The sequence below is a fragment of the Phragmites australis genome, chromosome 23 (assembly GCF_958298935.1).
Source record: "Phragmites australis chromosome 23, lpPhrAust1.1, whole genome shotgun sequence".
NCBI classification, from domain to species: domain Eukaryota; kingdom Viridiplantae; phylum Streptophyta; class Magnoliopsida; order Poales; family Poaceae; genus Phragmites; species Phragmites australis.
The window spans coordinates 17,257,174-17,264,888 of record NC_084943.1 but is presented as its reverse complement, the minus strand read 5'-3'; positions in this window follow the sequence as shown (position 1 = coordinate 17,264,888).

Genomic DNA, 7,715 nt, shown 5'->3' with positions numbered 1-7,715 from the left:
GCTCATCTCACAAGCTGGCGTGTGCAAGGCTTTTGAATCCATCCGCAAGTGGACCGGTGCATGGCGCGGCTGCAGTACACGGTGGCCAGCGGTGCCAAGGTCGTCTCCGCCTCAGCCTCAGCCCACGCAGGACACGCGGGTACCTCCGCACCAGCCTCTGATGCAAGCAGGAGTTGGTCAGGCAAGTGTTCGATAAGGCTCCCCATTCAATTCTTTCCGATTCGATCCACATTCCTGGCTCACGCGTGTGAATTCTCCCTCTATCTTGCTGCCACAGGATGAGGAGCGGCGCATCAGCGCAGAAGAGATCCCCCAATGGCAAGTTCGGCGATGAGGGCTCGTAGTGGAGCCAGATGTCACTGTCGGCTATGCGAGATCTTGTAGTGATTTAGGTGCACATTCTTGCTTTGTTGTACTGAATTTGATTGTGAGATGTGTTGTATGGACTAGATAAGTCGATTTATTGTGAGATGTGTTTGTATGGATGAGATAAATTGATTTTAGCATGCTATGATGGCGGCGGGAGCACCACGGTGACAGGAGCGGAGTCGACTTTCTCTCGTTTATTTTTTTGGCTCCTGGAACCACATCAGTGCCAGTTGGAGCTAAGAATCAATAGTGAAAAGAATTTTTAGTGCTGGTTTCAGACCCGGTACTGATAGTTTAGGACTATCAATGTCGAGTAATCAGTGTCGGTTCAAAAATCGGCACTGATAGTGTTTTCGAACCGGAATTGATGTACCTTTCTGTAGTAGTGTGTATCATCATCTCATCCCCCACGGGTGTCCCATTAGGAACCTCCATGAAGCGTAGGTTCCTTGGGAGTGTAGAGGCGGCGTTGGCCCTATGAAGTTGTGCGATGGAGCCTACGATGGAGAGGAACGAGAGTGTCATCCATAGTTGTCATGGCGTCGGTATATTGACACCATATCGGCATGGTGGTTTTCTGGCTCTCGCCACATCGACGCTACAAAACTAGTGGGTATGGCATCCGCCACTGCCCCTGCCCTCCTCCTCGCCCATTGTCGCCCCTGTGCTCCTTGTTGCCTACCACCGCCCCTATGCTCCTCGCCGTCTGCCACCACCCAGGAGCAATGGCCGTCGCCATCAGTCTCCATTGAGGATCTGAGCCATCGTTGTAGATCTCGTTGCTAGGAGAGATGGAGATCTGCGATGCTTGTTTGTGCTCGAACAGAAAGAGAGAGAGAGTAGGGGAAGGGAATGAAGGGGGTAGGGGTGAAATCTATGCTTTGGGGTTGCACAGAGAGATAAGGTAGGGTTTGGAACTTATTGAGCTAAGTTGGGTTGCTTTGATGGTTGAATGCAGCAGGATCTTCTGTCCATGCCTGCATGTCAGCCCCACAAGACCATATGGCATACTAGTTCGGGTAGACTAGTGGCACTTCAGTTAGCACTAGCACTAGCAATTGTGAATTCTGATGTGTGTATTCATCATGTCGATGTGTGTATGGTGTCGCCACGCTATGCGCCATAGGCGCTGTAAATGTGTGAAGGTGGTGGATCGTCGTGCCTCGCCACACCATCGTAACAACTATGGCATCATCCCAATGGACGCCACAACAGTAGGGAGAGCAGTGGTAGCTACGCACCGTTGCAGGTGGATCTGGTCGATGGCGGTGGATGCGGGAGGCGGCGTTGGCCGAGCCAAAAAGGCGTTAACCAATCGAGCAGCTGATGTACGCTTCGACAGAGGAGCTTGACCGCGGGAGGTGACGGGCGGCCAAGGAGAGCGAAGAGCGATGACGCCTAGCAGCAGATCCACACAAACGACGACCGGATTGGGCAAGTGGTGGCCAAGTGAGGGGCGATCCGTGCGGGCAATGGACAGATCAGGGGCGAACGTGACCGAGCAGCGTGGGAGAAGATTGCCCTGCGTGGAAGTTGCAACACACAGGAACGATGGCTAGGGGAGATAAAAACCAAACCCTAATTTTAGCTCTGATATCATGTTAGAAATAACAACTTATATTTAATGATAGTCCTAATAAAACAATGTACAGAATATATAGAAATGACTATAATAACATATACGTAAGAATAAGTATTATATTCCTAACGTCCACCACAGTCCATCACTTCGCCTCCACTCAACACAAACCCATCCATCCGTAAAGTAAGAACATAGCTAGTGACATCTGTTAGTCCGCCACAGCATCATGTACTCCCAGTAACTCACAATACGCATAGGAAAAGATGTTAGCATGATGCTAAAGAAAGGGAACCGTAAGCAATGGCGAGACAGATCATTCTTACTTTAGTAGTACTTGGCTCCTCCTTACTGCCAGTCATTAGTTCTGTTATTATAACACCCAAACTGTAAATGTCTGACTTAGATGACATTTTGCCATAACGCATGTATTCTGGAGCGCAATATCCTCTACATGAAAAGACGAGTCTGATGCATTACAACATTAAGAAAATTTAAGAACATAACTGTTTGAAAGCAATGTTGTCTCTAAATTTGTAGCTTACCTTGATACAAGACGGTTTTTACTCATAGTTCTTGATTTTTCGTCTAGTCTTGATAGACCAAAATCTGTAATCTTTGGTACCAAGTGATCATCTAGTAGTATATTGGCAGGTTTGAGATCCATGTGAATAATATGCTTTTCCTCGTGAAGATGTTGCATACCCTCACAAATTCCCTTAATTATTTGATATCGTGTATGCCATTCAAGTCCCCTTAATTCATCTGCAGAAGTAAAAGAGGAAATAAGAGTAGTATGTAAGTATGACCTAATTATCTTCATTTAACCACTTCACTAGTCTCGGCAGGTTGTTCTTCCTCTAATCTCTCCATTCTCAAGGAATATTTCTTCGTGGGCTATAAGACATTAACAACTGGCTTTCGAGTATTCCTATCATCAAGTTTTTCTGTTTCCATCATAAAGTTTGCGGGTATAAGTCAAAAGATTAGCTCACTTATTTGGCTAAACCATCCAAACAAGACCAGCAAGTAGGGCATGGGCATCGACGTTTCCAATGGTAGTCAAGTTCACTGGAATAGGTTTTTAAGCTATGATCCGCCGTCGAATCAGCAGTAACAAAGTGCTAGATTGCATACCAATTGAAGGGCCATTTCATTTGTTCAGCCTGTTCCATTTAACTAATTGACTATAACTTGAAATGTAGAAGTGGAAAAGGGAAGGTAATGGAATAAACAAAATAACTGGATCATACGGAAACACAATTTTGCATTTAGTTATATTTTATCATACCTATAAGATTGTTCTCAAGGCTTCCGTTGTTTATATACTCGAAACAGAGCAATCTTTCCCGTATCTGGGCCATAATAATTTTTCCAGGCAGTTCTACTGCTTGTTCTTCTGTATGAGAACAGTAGCCTAGAAACCGGACTGTATTTTGGTGATTAACCATCATCAAGCTTTGAACCTCCTGATGAAACATCTTGTCTTCAATTGTATGACTGTTGAAAAGCTTCTTCACAGCAATAATCCCATTTCGTAGGATGCCCTGTTTAAACTCTCTTGTGAGAATGGCCATGAGCACTAGATCAAGTCCAGCTCTGCTGTGAGGAAATTTGAAGTGGGCAAGTGGCGACGAAATAAAAATTTTATTTACCTTGTAAACCACTCCGCATCCACCATCACCAATTTTTAGCTCATCAGAAAAATTATTCGTGATGAGCTGTAAAAGTGGCAACTTTAGATTACTTGGCTTCTCTCTTCTGTCAACTGTACGCTCCAAGATATTAAGTTCTATATATCTGTCATCCATTCTAAGGAAAACAGAGTATTTTCAGAATTAGTGCAATGGAAAAAATAATTTGTTTTGGGAATATAGCATAATTTCATTCATAAAGTATAAGCCAAGAGAATCGCAACTAAACTTAAGAAAATAGTACAACAAACACACAACAAACTTAATTTCTATTTAGAACTTGCAAACTCAATAACTTGGATTCGACCTCGACATAGCACGGAAGAAACACATAAGTATTCTCAATTCAAAGAAATCAACTCTGGGTACAAAGCGCACATATCTTGGACCAATATAGATTTTACACTATCCATGCAGAACCTACCGAGAGGGAATAACTCTATCCAAAAGATTTGTGTATTGATATGTTACTTCCTTCAGTCAAAATAGGTAAATATTTGGCCATCAGTACCACTTTATAATTGAGATAAAATATTTTAAAATAATACGAGTAGATTTATCTTGAATATTTGTTTCATAATATTGCAACTTTAAAATATTTATAAATATATTACAGCAGAAACTAATAGTCAAATGTACATTTGGAGGACCATGTCAATGTCCAAAAGAAAAGAAAAAATCTTTACGAGTGAAACTTATGGTAAAATGTTCATCTTTGGAGCTACTTTGCAGGCATGGAAAAGGAAAAAAAACTTTAGTCTTCATAGATAAGAAATACATGACTGAGTAAAAAAAAAAAATTCAAGGTGTGTTATTATTTTTCAGAACCCATGTAACAAACTGCACTTGCTTCGTTCAACTTTTCTTTTGCAGATTACTTCAGATCATTCAAAAGTTACATAGTTCACACATTTCTCAAAACTAGCATTTGCGTACCTGGAAGTGGAATCTTCACCAACAGACAGTTCGTGGACTTTTCGCAGAACCTGCAGTTTAGAATGTAAAAGATAACACGTAGAGGTTTTTGTCATGTTAAAAATGATATATGAAATAGAATAATGGCACATCCAAACAAACATGAATTGGATATGCCTTTCCTGTATTTAAATATTACAATTTACATCTCTGCTATATTTTTCTTGTGCTTTTGCGGAGTGGATGATTGCATCATCCCAATGCTTTTACTGCATCATTAACATTGATTTGCAACCCTGGTTGCGTGCATTCGACTGTAGAGTGGCAAGGCAAGAGAGAAACAAGGATGCATTAAAAACCTCAAACGGAAATATGCCCTACATTATTTACTCGACATGCAATATTTTTACCATTATATTTGGAAAAAGAGTTTAAGAAAAAGATCCATGCCTAATAAAATTCTTGCACCATCCAATAGTTTGTGTCTACTAGTCTCACCACTTTGTCTACGATGAGACATGTTTTCCCTTTGCCAACCCTCCCCGTAAACACCCTTTAATTTATTTCCAAATACTGGAGGTGTTGCATTCGGATGGTTCATAGGAAACAATGGATTAAGGGTTGTTTGTTTTTTTATTATGATTCTAACAATTTAGATTATGAATATCACAATCTAATATCTGAATTGTACAATCTAAAAAAAAGTAATAGATTATTATAATTTCCCTTCTCCCACTCCCCTACAAACTTGCTCTCCACGTAGGACCACCGTCGCCACCGATTGTCGCGGCTCTAGCCATCTCTTATAATATCGACGACCTCATCCTTCTCCTCTCCAACTCCCATACCGATTTCACTCACCAGATTGTAGCACCACTGCATCATGACTTAGCTTGGGCTCTTCACTCTTTCGCTCCTCGTCTTCTCCTCGCTCCTCTTCTTGTGGTGGACGACAGATTTGGAGGCGGCCGCATCGCCGAGAGGCTCTTCACTGCGCACCGTCGCAACATCACGATCCCAACGCCGTCCTTGGGCGCATTGCTGCCTCAGCTACACCAGCCACGCCCAATTCCACCGTCACCGAGCCCATCGCCACTCGCTTCTACTCCCCATCGATGCTGCCCCAAAATATGGCACCCCGTTGTCGACACTCCTTCGACTCCGGTCGGATCCGCCACCTCCCCACCTTGGTAAGCCCAACTGCAACTCAGGTCGGTGGGAGCTGGGTGGCGGGAGCTCAGATCGGCATCAAGAGGGAGAGAGCAGGAAGAGAGCAAAGGGAGAAAAAAAGCGAAATATTGTGTTTGTAATGACAATGATGGATAAATATGTGTCGCAATTCATAATCCACAATACAGAAGCAGTATTTTTCTGGATTATAGATTATGGCATAATATGCTTTCAGATTGGGAAATCTAAACCGTATAATCGGCTTGTTTGTTTTCGATTCTGATTTTAAAATCAGAATTCTAGAATCATAATAAAAAGCAAACAAGCCCTAAAGGAGGGAGAGAGTGTTATGAAAAATGATGTTGCGCTCATGTTCACATTCCAATGGAATTGGGTCATTGGAATACATTCATATAAATTTGATAAGTTCATTCCAATATTCCAAACAACCCTCGTAGGCTCCAAAATTACTATTAGAAATCCTGCATTACAAAATGTTTTCAACCAAAGATGCAAACCATTCCTTTAATTTGGTACTTCATATGCATATAAACCAATGGAACTGTATTTTTATTTAATCATTTCTACACACACGTAGCGCTATGGTACACCTAAGGTGTAGAATAATTTTGGCATTTGTAAACATATTAATGGTTGAACCTTAGAAACATTTATGGTATATTAAGTCAAATAAAATAGAACGGATGGAGGTCTGGTTTCCTTCTGAGTGTCCTACACCAAATTTGTTTGCCTATATATAGTCATATAATGTACTGATGGGAAGTTCTATTTTACGCTTGTACGAGGAACTGTACACCATAAATCAAAACAAGTGTCTGCTAATGATGATCTTGATTACCTTGTGCAGAGGGTCAAGTTTCATCTGGTCAATAAAATTCTCCACCTCGTTCAGCTTATCGATGATATCCTTTATGTAGGGCCTTTTATGTCTTTCCTTCTCCACGCAGTTCAATGCTATCTCGGTACATCTTTCTACTTGTCGGAAATATCCTGTTAGTAAGGTACCACTCCATGTTTCCTGCAGCCTTTTCCTCCAGTTTTCTTGAGCCTGCGAAAGCGGAATGTAAAGACGGGCTGATATTATACAGATTTAAAATGCGGCATAGTATTTGTCAAAAATTGAACATTGATCTTAGAAAAAAAAGAGAGAGTGCTTCTTACTAGCTCAAGACATTTTTCAATACTCAAAGTCACGAGTTCTGTGGTGGCCCATAGGTCCTGTCAATATGTCTATCATTACCATACCCAAGCTAAAGACGTCAAACTTTTCTGAGGATTCATATTTCCCTTTGTATTCTGGTGGAATGTATCTACCGCCGGTGGCGGGGCTTGAACACAAAACAAGAGAGAGCCAAGTTGTCATGACAATCAATATAAAATCTAAATCAGCAAAGCACTCTAGAGCAACTGTGATATATAAAGTTCTCTAGTGGCAAAAGAAAGAAGACATTGGGTAAGAAATATGAGCACATCAGAAAAGTATTTCATAACGACTATTGCACATGCACAAATACATATACAATAAATTCATGTGTTTAGACGTAGTAACTAAGAATAGTGTCTACTGCACTACATAAAATTCAATGAATTGTTGGAAGCTCTTTTTAAAAGAAATAAAGTCGTTAGGCCATTTTGATTTTTTAGAAAAGGATGCATTGGCATGAAGAATTTGACTTACTGTGATTCGTAGTACAAGTATTCATCGAAGATCATACACAAACGGAAATCTGTAACTTTTGGCACCATGTTGTCATCTAGCAATATGTTACCCGGATTTAGGATCAAATGGTAAATAGGTTCCTCTAGTCTCTCGTGAATGTATCTTAAACCCTCACAAGTTCCCTTAATGATTTTGTAACGTGTGTGCCAGTCAAATCCACTTAGTTCATCTGTGAAGGTAAACAAAAGGAGTATGAATCACATGCAAATACACATATCTATTTTTCTTCACATGAATAATAATAGAT